The sequence below is a fragment of the Eptesicus fuscus genome, chromosome 9 (genome assembly GCF_027574615.1).
Source record: "Eptesicus fuscus isolate TK198812 chromosome 9, DD_ASM_mEF_20220401, whole genome shotgun sequence".
NCBI lineage: Eukaryota > Metazoa > Chordata > Mammalia > Chiroptera > Vespertilionidae > Eptesicus > Eptesicus fuscus.
The window spans coordinates 11,049,242-11,063,873 of record NC_072481.1 but is presented as its reverse complement, the minus strand read 5'-3'; the positions used below and the strand labels follow the sequence as shown (position 1 = coordinate 11,063,873).

The 14,632-nt window shown below is 49.3% G+C and overlaps 1 protein-coding gene across 3 annotated transcripts in view; it reads left to right on the top strand.

Annotated features, from left to right (window-relative positions):
* Positions 1-14,632, top strand: part of CAPZB (capping actin protein of muscle Z-line subunit beta) — a 122,756-nt gene that overhangs the window by 54,275 nt on the left and 53,849 nt on the right. The window lies entirely within an intron of this gene.

Genomic DNA, 14,632 nt, shown 5'->3' with positions numbered 1-14,632 from the left:
CAGTTTAGAGGCAGCTGTGAGACAGAATGGAGCCTATTGAAGATAGCACGTGAACTTGCTATCTTTTGTGTGCAATAATTCAGGAAGTGGGAAGAAGGAATGTTTCTTGAGGTAAATGATCCAGACAAGAAAGCCAGCTATACAGGTGCTTGTGATGGCGGTGAAGAGGAGAATGGAAAATATGATGGGTCCTGGCTGGACAAGTACATTCCTTAGATGAATATTAAAGAAAGAAGGTTGAATGTGTTGCAGATAAATCTTCTATAGGCTCAGAATCGGGGGTCCCAAACCAAGAGCCAGGGAGGTGACATAAAACACTGAAGTGGACTTTTTGTAGACAAGGGGTCTGGCTGGCAGGCTCTATCTGAGAGCAGTGACCCCTCTGCTTCATTTGGAGTTATATGTAATACTAGAGGCCCAATGCACGAAATTTGTGCACGGGGGAGGGGGAGTCCCCTTCAGCTCGGCCTGCACCCTCTCGCAATCCAGGACCGCTGGCTCCTAACTGCTCGCCTGCCTGCCTGATCGCTCCTAACCCCTCTGCCTGCTTGACTGATTGCCCCTAACTGCCTCTGCCTGATTGCCTCTAACCACTCTGCTTGCCTGCCTGATCATCCCAACCCCTCTACCTGCCTGCCTGATCGCCCCAACCCCTCTGCCTGCCTGCCTGCCTGATCGCCCCTAACCTCTCGCCTGCCTGCCTGATCGCCCCTAACCCCTCTGCCTGCCTGCCCGATTGCCCCTAACCACTCTGCCTTCCTGCCCGATCGCCCCTAACCACTCTGCCTGCCTGCCCGATTGCCCCTAACCACTCGCCTGCCTGCCTGATTGCCCCTAACCACTCTCCTGATTGCCCTAACCACTTGCCTGCCTGCCTGATCACCCCTAACCCCTCTGCCTGCCTGCCAGATCACCCCTAACCACTCGCCTGCCTGCCTGATCGCCCCTAACCACTCTACCTGCCTGCCTAATCACCCCTAACCACTCGCCTGCCTGCCTGATCACCCCTAACCACTTGCCTGCCTGCCTGATTGCCCCTAACTGCTTGCCTGCCTGTCTGATCGCCCCTAACCACCTCTGCCTGCCTGCCTGATCATCACTAACCATTCTGCCTGCCTGCCTGATTGCCCTAACCACTTGCCTGCCTGACTGCCCCTAACTGTTCGCCTGCCTGTCTGATCGCCCCTAACCACTTGCCTGCCTGCCTGATCACCCCTAACCCCTCTGCCTGCCTGCCGGATCACCCCTAACCACTCTCCTGCCTGCCTGATCACCCCTAACTGCTTGCCTGCCTGCCTGATCGCCCCTAACCACCTCTGCCTGCCTGCCTGATCATCCCTAACCATTCTGCCTGCCTGCCTGATGCCCCTTAACACTCTTCTGCCTGCCTGATTGCTCCTAACTACTCTCCTGCCTGCCTGACTGCCCCTAACTGTTCGCCTGCCTGCCTGATCGCCCCTAACCACCTCTGCCTGCCTGCCTGATCATCCCTAACCATTCTGCCTGCCTGCCTGATGCCCCTTAACACTCTTCTGCCTGCCTGATTGCTCCTAACTACTCTCCTGCCTGCCTGACTGCCCCTAACTGTTCGCCTGCCTGCCTGATCGCCCCTAATCACTCTGCCTGCCTGCCTGATTGCCCCTAACTGCCTCTACCTCGGCCCCCACCTCTGTGGCTTTGTCCAGAAGCATGTCCAGAATGACATCTGGAAGGTTGTTCGGCTGTCCGGTCTACTTAGCATATTATGCTTTTATTATTATAGATATCCTGGTTTTTAAACATTGGTCTGAACATTGGATTGGTTAGATCTGATTTTGTGTAGAATTTGGGCATGTGCCTAGGAAATATGAGTTGTGGGACCAGGGGTCAGAGAAAACAGTCTTTGTTGGAAATAATGAAATGTAAAGTTGGATAGGTAGGAGGTGTCCTTGAAAGTCAGGAGGAGGTTTTTAATTTGATGTGGTGCTAATTGTCACCACCAGCCCCCTTATCGAGCTTTGTAGCAACACTTGTGCTAAGCTGTTTACCTGCGTGTCTGTGTTTAATTCTCAACAGTCCTATAAGGCAGTGTTACAAGATGTAGTCTAGAAGTGCTGTATGTCTGCCTTTTTCTCGGTTGGAGGGTTTTGATGAATCATATGTGGGGGAGGTGGGCAAAGGTTGAAGGTAAGATCAGATTCCTAATTTGGTCAGCTGCAGAGGCTTCTTTTTCTTTTAAACTCAGCATGAAAGTGTGCTTAGCGGAGGTTAAGTTTAGTTTGCCAATTTAGTTATGACTGTGTTTTAGAAATAAACCAAACATAGAATGAATGATGAGCAAAATTTTCTCAGTAGACTCGTCTTGGTGTTTAACAGGCTCTTTTATTCTTATGGCTACCGAAGTGTATTACTGCAGCTGTGTGTTTTCTCTGTGATTCCCTCGTCAGCCTTCATTTCAGAGATGTGCACGTTGCTGCCTTTATGGAAACCTGGTCGGCTGGTTCCCTTGCTGCATGTGCCACTTGTACTTGGACTCACCAAGAAAATTGCAGCATTGATGGTGAATGAAGGAGCCATCTTTCACCTTTGCCAAATACTGGGTGGGAGAGATCAGCCCTGTGGTTGAGTTTGTAGGAGGAGGCTCGAACCCAGGTTGAAGTGCCACACTGTCTGTCCCTGATACATGATGTTGTATGCAGCATCTCATAGATTACTGTCAGAGTGCACTGCCTTTCCACATTTAACTTGGTCTTCGGTAGAATGGGGCTGCAAAGGGGATGCAGGCAGGTGTAGGTTGTGGGAACGAGCTGGATACTTTTATTTATATTATCATTTCCTTGACTCTCCATAATGTATATATGACCACTTCATCTTTTTTGGGTGATTTAGACTCCGAGGAAGAAGCCAGGGTGGTGGTGTGGCTAAGCAGCACCAGGAATCCCGATTTCTCCTGCTGGGGTAACCCTGCTGGGTACCTTTGGGTCTGATCACTTACACTTAGCAATAGGTTAAATGTGGTGCGTTTTCCTGATGTGTCAGTCTTATCTGTTTGGGGAAAACTGTTAAATAATTTAATTCATTAGTAATCTAAAGTATTAAAAAAGATGTGTTATGGAGAATAATTTAAAATTTACATAATTAAAATGCCCGGCCTTTGTGTGGCTCAGTGCTTAAGCCTTGACCTATGAACTAGGAGGTCATGGTTCGATTCCTGGTCAGGGCATATGCCCAGGTTGCTGGCTCCATCCCCAGTGTGGGGCGTGCAGAAGGCAGCCGATCAGTGATTCTCTCTCATCATTGATGTTTTTATCTCTCCCTCTCCCTTCCTCTCTGAAATCAATAAAAATATATATTTTTTTTAAATTTCACATAATTAAAATAAAAACACCTAGAAACTTGAAAGACATTTCTTTCTTAGAGCCAGACCACTTAGGAGTATCAGTTCACTTTTGCTGGAGAGGCACCGACTTCCCCTCACCTGTTGTCTGGAGGCCAGCCGTGGGCCCCATCTACCTACTAAGGCTGAACAAGAGGCCATAATAGATTCCCATCATCCAGAATGGCCTGGGGAATCGGTATTCTCATTAATTTTTTTAAATATGAAGTATGATGAATGTTCAAATGGAAATGAAGCCTGACTTTTCAGCGAATTAGGATCTGGTAAAGCACGCCTCATTAAAACCGTATTGACATGCTTCAGGAGCCACTTTTGATTAATGGTCTGCTTCAAGGTCCGTGCTTTGCACTGAGGTATGTAGGAGCATTTGTGCTGGTTTTGTACGGGGTCCTATGACCAGTCCTAGAACTTACTTCTTTCAATGTTTTCCTTTAATCATTGTTGTTTTTCTTCTATTTTCCTGGGAATGACAGGTGTGTGTGTGTTTTTTAACTGGATTTGCAGAATTCTCTTATTCTTGTAAGAGTTGGTCCATGCTGAGTGTACTGCTGTGGCTCTGAGGTTCACTTGCAGTTTTAGTTTCTTCCCAAAGCTGTAATTTCAGAAAACGCACACTGTTATGGGTCCGTCTAGAAGCAGTGTATCCGGGCCTTTGTTTCATGTAATCTGGGATCAGTCAGATGTTTTTAAAGCCACTAATGCACCGCTTGGTGCAAATTGCAATCATTCCTCCCATGCTCACCTGCCTAAAATAATGAAGGGGAGGTAGTTGTTTTCAAGAAAAGTCTCCAATTTTAAGACTGACAAGAATGTTAGGATTTGCCAGCGTTCCCCATGAAGGGAATGGCCTCTCTCAGATGTCGGAGCCAGAGAACTGTAGGCAAATGTACCCAGTCCGCCAGTGGTCCGATTACAGAGTAGTATTAAAGAGAAATGTGGCGTGTGCTTGGCAGCTAGGCCAAGGCAGCCCAATTTATCATGCCAGATCAGCTGGCTTTTCTTCTTTTCTCTTTCCAGCATCAGAACTTTTGCTGCCTTGGGATTATAATGCTCACTCTGATTGGTGGGAAATGACCTTCTTTAGCAGATGGCCAAAACATCATTTCATTACACATTAATCCCGTTGTACTAGAGTAAAGCCCACCGAAACCCATTGTTAAGCTGTTTCAAAAATACCCACACGTCCATGTGGGCCAAGAATCCTGTGATGTGAAGACGCTCCCTTGGCTTCCTAAACTTTGACCTTCTAAGGCTTTGCTCTCCACGCTGGCAGCTATAGCCGGGGTATATTTTGAGCCCTGAGCTGAGGAAGGAGTTTGTTTCTGCAAATTGGCACCCAGCAGGCCCTCCATCCTTTGCCTTTTTAAGAGCAAACCAAAAATAGCCCTAAATCTGTTTAACTAGGCAGAAAGTCTCTGCTTGTACTGGTCACTTGGTTTTTTAATTCCTTTCTTTGCTATAGTCACCCAGAGGTCCAGCTCTTGGGTGTCCCCGACTTTAACCAAGCAAGGGGGAAGACACCGGCATTGGGAAAGCACCAGGCCGTCCGGCCAGACTTGTAGGCTGAAGGTGAAAAGAGGCATCCCGACGCTCTGACCAGGGAGGGAGTTGACAACTTGACCAGTTTTCATTTCTGTATATTCCTCTTTTTAGCAGCCAGAGTTGCCCTCCAGAAATAGAAAGGGCCAGCTGGGTACAGGGCTTGCACTGCCAGCCTCAGCAGTACCTTTACTTTGAACAGATCGCAGAAGTTGTCCAGGTAGCAAAGGAGCAGGAGGCCCTGACAGATCAGAAGGCTGGAGTGCACGGGGTACACTTAGGCATTGGGGCTCAGTGAGCAAGTGGGTGGAGACACAGCTTTCGCTTCTAAGAACCTGCTCTTTGTGAACTCCCACTCATTATGACTGGTAAAATTAAGGCTAATAGCGTATTTAATAGTTCATTAGTATTACTGATTGTCTGATTTCTGCTAAACATTGGTATTCAGATTTCAGACTCTAGGAGGTGAACCAATGAAACCTGGAAATGATTTTTCCCATGACTGCTGTGTGGAATATGGCGAACTCAGTTCCATTCCCAGGTGATGAAGACGTGCCGGCCCTTGGGGGTCCTGAAGGCCAGATGTGACATGGTTTAGCTGTTGTTTAGGTGTGAGCAGGCTTGCGTTTTCTTGCCTAGTTTCCCCATTGTCATCACCATTTAAAACAGTCTCTACCAGCATTCTTTTCCCTCAATTTCAGAGGCAACATCTAAAATGTCTTCTCCTTTCCAAAGGGTTCTTAGCCAAAGTAGGTGAAAAGTTCATGGGTTCAGGGGACATTTACTGAGCACCTCTGAGTGAGGTACTGTGCTCACCCCGGGAGGAAATGCAGCCTTTATTCCTTGGCTCCCCTTCCACAGGGAAAAAAAAAAAATTGGGGATCCTAAAACTTGATCCCTGATAGAATGACTTTGGTTGGATTCTCTCAGCCCCTGGGTCTTCCCGATGACTTTCGAGCTACGGAACCGAATTATTCTTTCTGTGTTTGACATCTGTGTGCCAGAGGCACCATTCTAGGTGCTGGGGGTGCAAGATGAAAGGCCTTGCTCCATAGTGCGTGCATTTAGTGGGGAATTCAGGGAAGATTTTTCTGGAAGAAGGAAGACTTGGCCGTGGGCATGCCCTCTGCTGGCTGTTGAACAGATACCTAGCAGGCATTTCTGTCTTGGGGTGAAGGTGCTCTAGGCTCGGCGGTGCTTGTGCCCAGGCAGCACAAGCTGTTCTGTCTCTTTTGACTCGTTTCTGGCCACCTTCCACTTGGCCTCTCACTGCTTCTCAGATTCTTTCCCCAAAGTATTCTTAACAACAGAGGGGAGCAAATATATGTTTGGAGTTTTGGGGGCAAATCCAAAGTGGCTGCCTCAAGTGGATAATTTTGTTTAGTCTTTTAAAAAAATTGTGTTCCAATTCATTACATGCCCATATGCAAGACATTTTAATATAAAAAGAATGCTTTTCCACCAAGTCAAGTTGATGCTCCAGGAAGCTGGGCCCTGTCCTCCTGGGCCATGGCTGTGCCGAGGCTCATGACGCAGAGCACGGATGCACATGGCTGGTGCCTGTGGAGCCAAGGCCTGCTCTGTAGCCCTGCCAGGCCAGGAGGGGTCTGTGCTGCACCCCATTTGCTGTACCTAGGAGGTGCCCTGTGGGGTCCTGTTGGAAGTGGGGGAACTTGGCTTCCCTTCTCCCATTTGTCGGAGAGTTTGCCGGGAAGTGTTCTCTCCTAGGCTGGACACTGTCTCTGGAGCAGGAGCAGGGGGACGGGTTGAATAATTGGTAATTATGCAACAACCCCTGCAGTCTCTGTTGGACTGGTGTTCCTGAGCTTTCCTACAGGCGACACTTGCCGCAGTCCCCTCTACAAGGGAAAAAGCGTTCCAGCCCAGGGCCTCCAGCAGGATTCTAATGAACTCCATTCCTTGGAAAGTTATGGTGAGCCTTGTCATGCGAGCCTTCGCTCTCGGAATGGACTGCAGCTGTTGTGACTATAGCCGGGAGAGCCAGAAAGCAGACCCCTGGACCGACGTGCTGACCTGGCCCTCTGCCGCCCACTCAGGTCTGCCCCCAGAGGACAGGCCTTTCATGGCCCCCCCTGTCGCTGAGGCGAGGACCCTGCCACCTAATGGTGCAGTCTCTGATTTGTGTCAAGGTGGCAGCTGGGCAGACCGTCTGAATGCTGTGATTTGCTTAGAGGAAATGGGGCTTCCTGGGAAATGGCCCTCACCTGACCTGCTCCCGCAGGGATAGAGCCAGAAGCTATTCGAAGTTCTCATGAGTTCTGGTACAGCAGAATAATACACCCTCATTTGAGTCCATTAAGAATGAGGTGAATCGCCTCCTGCGCAAGCAGTTCAGAAAATTAAAGCATGAACCCAAATGAATGAAGGAGGAAAGTACAGGGGCCATTTGCTTTGTGTGTGTTGTGTTCCTTGGTGAGCAAAGCCTGTTTCCAGGAGACTGATGAGATGTCCCCTGGTCCTGAACATTTCTAGAACAGTAAGCTTCCCCTGGGGCAAGAGGGCCGTACCGCAGAGCTTTGGACCAAGGGCAGAACAGAAACCAGAATGAATGGTGTCGGGTGGCTCAGAAACAGGCCCAGTAATGTCATAACTCAGGATATAGTACAAGTGATGTTCAAATTTCACTACGAGAAAATAATTGATTATTGAATAAAACTGCCAAAACAACTAATAACTTTGAAGGAAAATAAGCTAAATATCTATTGCATGACATGTACCCATACTCCTAGTGGACTAAAGAACTAATAGTAAACGAACATGAAGGAACCAGAGGGAAAACATCAATAATATTTGTTACCGAGATGGGGGAGGCCTTTGTATGCCATAGAAACTAATGTCAAAAGGATGGCTTTGGCATATGCAAAGTTAACTTACAAGTTTAAACAAAATAAACTTCAAAGCAAAGGGCAAACTCTGGAAAACCATTTGCAGCTTATGGCAAAGAACGTATCTTCTAAAACCTGTAGAAAACACCTCTGAGTGTTAGTGTCATTGTCCCCACTTTAGTTCTGAACTAAAAGAGAAGCAGGGGCTTTGGCAACTTGTCCAAGGTCACCAAGTAGTGGTGGAGCCAAGCTTTGAACTTAGGCATTCTGACGCCAGGTTTCCAGCCACTGCGTGCTGTTGCCTCCATCAATAAAGAAAGGTAGGAATACGCTGCTAACAAAGAGCTAGGTGTGCAGGCCGGTACTCACAGAGGAGGCAATGCACACAAACCTTTTTTCTTCACTTGTCAGGAAAGTGCATAGTAAAACAAGATAGGATGGTGGGAGCGCCCTTCTCTGATGCCCCTGCCTGCTCAGTGGACGGACTGCATCCTCTCTGGGCAGCAACCCACCCTTTTCTTGACTTCATAGAATTTGTCAGCTCACCTTGATGTGGAGTCTCTTGAGGAACAAAGACTGAGCAATTGAGGGACACTCAGCTGCTCTCTAGGAGTGTCACCATCCATATTGTCACAGTAAAGGTTCTGAGAAGTCCTGCAGTTGAAAGAAAAGAACCTGTTTTCCTTTAACCCAGCATTTTTCTGAGTTACTTCCATGGAATCCACTTTGGAAAACATTGGTTCCTGGAAAGGCTCATAACCTACACGTCAAATGACCTGGATTTTAGACCCTTTTTGGCAGTGGCCTTAAGTGTGATGTTAGCCAGGTTTTAAATGTTCATAACTGGTAAAATGGCATAAAAAGAAACATAGCTTTCCTTATTGTGTTTTTTCCCCAAAGGAGAACTGCTTCAGGAAACTTGTAGCTCCTTCAGTAGGAGGGAATAGGTGGGTGGGGAGAAGCACTGCGTGCATTAAGCAGATCTTACAGGAAGTCAGGAAACCTGGCTGTAGCTCTGGGCCTGCCACTCACTTGCTGCGTGATCAGCAGGTCTCTCTGGGTCTCTGTAAAGGGAGGGCCAGATGGTCTCAGTATCTGAGTTCTGCTGCCTGGACTGAAACAGCATCACCATGGATACCCTTATGTTGATTTCACTACCTTCAGGGTCCCCTTTTGCTGGCAGAAGTGGCATCTGGTTCTCTCAGGTCTTTGACCCTATAACTGCCCCGTAGGGTATATGTGCGGCAGAGTTGAGCAGGCTGGGGCCTCTGGCAGGTTACCCCGGTCAGTCTCCAGTACCTGGGCAGAGCAAGGCTGACAGGGTCTTGAATCCCATCTCTGTCACCTCCAGCCTTCAGACCTCAGGCAGGTCGCTGCACCTCCCAGGGTTCCCTCCGATACACAAGATTGGGATAAGAAAACTGTATTCCTGAGGCAGTTGCCAGGATGTAGGAGTGTATAAAGTGCCAGCGTGTACGAGTAAGGCAGATGCTTAATAAACGCTCGCTGATGCTTTCATTAATGACCTTCGCAGGCTTTCGCAGGCCTGTTTGTTAACCCCTGGGCTCTGCCTGCCTAGAGGCTGTGCCCTGAGCCCCCAGGCAGCCTTCCTGACTGTGTTTTCACAGGTGGACACAGCCCCGGCCTTGCCTTTCACAGGATGGGGTTTATAACCCAGCGCAGGATTGTAGGGACTTGGTTTATTTAACCTGGAAGGGGAGATTAGAAGGCTCTCCATTGAGGCACTTGAAATGGTCATGAAAACTCCCCCTGCCTTCTCTGACTGTCAAGGTTGGGCTCCCTGAACAGGAAGCTGTGGGAAATGCCAGTGCCTATTGCTCCAAAGTGAGTAGAGGAGCTCAGAGTCAGACGGTGGCTGCCTGGTTTCCTGACTAGTAAGGACTTTTGTCGTTCCGCAGATATCTAATATTGTGCTCCGTGTTCTGAGCTGGCAGGGGGTGGGCGCCCTGGATGGTGCGGGTCTTCCCCTGCCCCTTCCTCGTATCTTTTCTGTGCTTCAGTTCCCCGAATGCATAACTGCTCCCCGTTATCCCTCCTAGTTCTTTGGAAGCCCTGAGGGAAAAGCTAAAGTGGTTGGATGGTCAGACAAGGTAGGAGGGGTCCTAAGGTTGATCTCACCATCTAAGTTGTCTGACAAGCCAGCTGACATGGTAGCCTCACTGGTCGTTTGACCTCATCGCTTCATTGTAGCCACCACGAGTTGCCACACACGGTATCTGTATGTCATCCAGACAGGACACTTGTGAACTCTGAACCCTCAGGATCCCTTTCTGTTGTCCAGGCTCCTGCTTTCTCGTGCTTCACTTCCACTCCATGTTCAATAACATTTTATCAAGACTGCTAATCTCCTGTTCATGCCTTAAACCCACATTTCAGACCTCCCTTCCCGTCCCCACAGGGCCAGCGCAGCCCCCAGGCATCCCTTTCTCCAGCTTGGGAACACCCAAATCCACGTGTGACAGTGTTTCACAGTCACCCAGTGATGGTCCTCTGTCCCAGGGCATTTTCCCCTCCTGGGCCTCTCCTGAGTCCTTCTCATGGAGGGGAGGCTACGTAGCACTTCACCTACTGCTACCCGTTCATAGACACGATGCAGGAAATGCATCTGAGGTGCCACCAGCCAGTGGAAGTTCGGGATGGGTAGAAGCAGAGTGCCCATTATTTTGCACGTTCCTTGAAAACAGATTGGTTATTGAATGGTCCCCCTCCCGTCCTACACTCGCTTTATTTGCCAGGTTGAAGAAGCCTATTTTAGTATGCTTGGAGATCAAGGTTCTAGAAAATTCTTAGGTAGGTGTTTTTAGGGCTCTTAGTCTGAGATTGCTAGCCTGCAATGTCTGCGTAGGAGCATTAGATGTGATCTTGTTGAGCACCTCGAAATTGACAGGCCCAACCGAACTCACCTCTCATCATCACCACATCTTATCTGTGTGACCTGAGCCTCGATTTCCTCATCTAGGAGAAGGGCGTGAGGAGACTAACCTTGAGTACTAGAGACCAAATGTCTAGCATAGTACCTGGCTTGTAGTAACCGTCTGCATGGGGTTCTGAGGTCACATCAGATTTGCACGAGCTTGATGTAGCCATTGTGCAAATGAGTAAAACCCTGCTGGCCTCCTGATTTTTCATTTAGAACTGTCAGATGCCAGATACTGTTCTAGACCCTTTACACATTTAGTTTCTTCAAACCGGACACCACAAATCTAGTCTTCTGTCCCCATTTTACAGATGAGACAACTGAGAGAGGTTTACTCAGTTGGTCACAGCCTCACAGCTAATTAGTAAGTAGCTGAGTCAGGATCATCCCCAGGCCCATCTGACTCAGATGCCTCATCTCCCGCCATGCTGTCTGTGCTCACAGCTTCCCCAGAAACAGCTTTCTCCTGGTCACTGCAGGCCACCAGCAGACAGCTGACTCCGAATGCAGATATTGTCACGGTAATTAGCACCAGCAAGAAGTTGCTCACTTTCCTAGAATGTAGCTTTCCCCTTTCCACGCTGAAAGGGTGTCCTGTTCTGGCCTTCCATTGCTAAAGCTGAAATACTGATGGAGATGGAAATGGCCATGGTCATGATCATGTGACCTCCCATGTCCGTGGCTGCCACCACCAAGCAACCTCACTGTCCCTGTTCTCTTTTTGTTGGGAGGTTGGAGGTGGGGATGCCTTCCAGTACCCCAGAGGCTTCCGTCTGTTACATAAAGGAGTCAGAGCTTTCGAAGGGCGCAGGGCTGAGGAGGGATTTGCCCTCCTCTGTTTTTGGGTCATTGGTCCTCATCAGGCCGGGCGCTATTTAGTCATTAGTCAGACAGTTTGTGGTTACCCCTTTGCCACTTGTGTTGCTGCCTTCCTGGGCCTGTCACACTCACAATTAAGACTCATTAGAGGCCTGTCAATCACAGCATGCACAGGATCTGCCCATGCTAGGCCTCATACAGGGGCAGTCCAGCCCCACACCCACACCCACACACCCTGCAAATGATCACAAACCAAATTCTAGGTGCTTGGTGTGCAGGAGAGAGGTGAACAGCACCTGTGAAACTCCAGAATTTAGGTCCTGGTGGGCCCGTTACCTTTTACATAATTGAAACCTTCTAGCTAAGTCCAGAATTGATGTTACAGATGGTGGTGGTAGGAGTTTTGTCAGATGACAGCTTTGGAATAAGTATCTGACAGCAGTCCACTCAGAGGAGAGACTTGAGCCAAACAGAGGAGATTTAATTACCGCTAATCTCCCTCTCTGCTCTTTCTGGAGTGTATAGGCACATTAATTACTATTGACTGGAAGCTGAAACAACACTCCTGGTTCAGAACAAACCCCTAGAGGAGATTTGCCCCCGGCTGGAAATGATCATCCTTCATAGAGGATTTTCCTCTTTCTGTCTGTGTGCTGAATATAAGGTGGGGGAAAGAGGGGTGTCAGGCACTTTACAGTGGCTTACCACTTCTTCTCCAACGTGTCCATACCTGAGTCATTGACTTTCCTACTTCTAAACACTGTACGAAGCCACGTCTCCAGGTTGTGTCACTCTGCAGGGGTTGGCTTAAAGCACTTCCTGTTAATTGTCTGCCATCATTTTGTCTTCTTAGCTCTGAAAGAGCCCTTTGGCTTCGAAGCGCCTGTGGAATGAAGTAATGCTCATCCATATCCCCAGGCCCCAGATAGTCCCATCATTGATGCTAAATAGATACTAGTTCATGATCCCATAAACCCTCTCATCCCCAGACTCTGAGAGGAGAGGACTGTTGTGTTAACACTTTCTAAGCTGTGTGATCTTAGAGAGGAAAGGGCTGAGAGATTAACTCAGGAGACCTCAACCCCATGTCCTCAGACCTGGTAGCCCAGTAGGTGGCAGTACACGGAAAGGCTACAAGTCATTGATCTTTAAGATCATCTGAGCTGGGGGGGGGATGGGCCCTGATTATCTAAGTGGCCGTGAGTAAGCATCTTAGGTTCTCTGTGAGGATTAAAGGAAGTCGTGTGGGTGAAGTGCTCAGTGCAGTGTTGGGTGCAAACGAGAGCTCAGATCAGTGCTAACGGCTGTGTGGAAGGAAAGGATGATGGTGGTGAACTTGCCTGTGGGCTTTGTGACAACATGTACCCCACAGATGCAGTGAATGGAGGAGCAGTGCAGGAATTGGAACAGCTTGAATGCCTTGCCTTTTCCATTGCAGTTCAGCGTCCTTTTCGGAGGCGTGTGCCCTGCATTTTCCTCTTTGGCCAGGTCGATGGGTGAATGTTCTCCAGCCAGGAGTGGGGCAGTGAGATCTTCTCACAGTACCAAGTGGGCCTTACCTCTTAGGTCTTGGCAGTGAAGGTGTTCAGCTGGGCATGTGACATGTAGAAGAACTGCTTCTGGGAGCCCAGGGGAGAGGCTGGCCCCAGGGGCATCAGATGCAGCTCAGGCTGCTGGAGGCCACTGGAGACAAGGTTGCACATGCCCAGTGTGGTCACTTTAAAGAGTGCCTCCCACCTGCATCCAGCCTGCCAGGGGAAGGTACATGCATCCTCATTTTACAGCAGATCAGTGAACATTTGTTGCTAGTACCCCACCCTAGGTTACCGGATTATTCTAACAGCCTCTGGACCTCCCTGTCTATAGTCACCCATCCACCATCCCTCTCTGAAGCCAGAGTAATCTTTCCAAAACTAGTCCTGATCATGACCCTCCGTGGCCCTTCATGACTCACTCTGTCATCGGATTGAGCCCTGGGAACTCTTGATCTGGCCCTGTCCATCCTTCTGCCTCCCAAGGCCCCTCTACTCCAGCCATACTGGCCTGCTGTAGGGTCTGCCAAAGGCCCTGTGTCCTGTCTTGTTGGCTCTTTGTGCACGCTGCCCCCTGTGCTGGGAACACATCTCTGCTTATCTTCAGACCCTGCTTGGGCCTCACTCCCCACCCTGCACCACTTTGTCACCAGCCATGGCACTCGCCTTTGCTCTCAGTTAGAATCGCTTAAGTATATGACTCTTTCCTGCCTGTTAAGCTCCCTGAGGGCAGGGATCTTGTCTCCTTTGTTCACCTTTGTATCCCCTGTGTGTGTGTGGCAGGTAATGGGCACTCCCGAAGGCATGCTCCAGCCCCTCCCGAATGCTGGAGCCTGAGCTGCAGCACGGGGTCGGAGCGCTCATAGTCACAGGGAGAGAGACACCCAGTAGATGTAATACCAGGATCCGCGGAGGAGCACAGCGCTGTGGAAGCTCCACACAGGAGCACCAAGCCTCCCTGGTGGGCGGGTTTCAGGGAAGGCTGTTTGGAGGAGGTGAAGCCTGAGACGCCTCCTCACAGGTTGAGAGGAAGGGAGTTAGCTGGGCAAAGATGGAGTAGCAGCAGTGTTTCTGTCCAGATTACAACCTGTGAACTGATGCCTTGTAAGCTTTGGGCAGTGGTTCAGGCCCCATGGGTCCCTTGCCAAGAAACAGGTGCTGGGCACACACTCCTGTTCGCTGAGGATCAGCTGCTCGTTGCCAGTCAGACTTTCTAGATGGAAAAGGGAAAGGACAGAGATCAATTGATCATCTGCAATTTTAAGATTAGAGCTGGGAAACGTGCCTTTTTCCTAGATTACCCCATGTGCCCGCCTGCCTCAGGGAAAGCCCACATCAGTCCTTTCCTGGAAGCCATGACCTTGTTGGCTCTGTGAAGACCAAGTGCTTTATGGAGCTGCCAGTGCCACCTGCCTTTATCTGGCCTAGGACTTTCCGAATCAGATCATCCAGGCGCTCTGTCAAGTCCTGGTGCCTCTTTCACAGCTTGGGTCGCTAATAGCCGCTGCTCCCAAGGGAATCCAAAGTAAACTCCTGACTTTCCATTTGCCCTGAACTCTTAGCTTTTGGTGGAGGAGAGGGC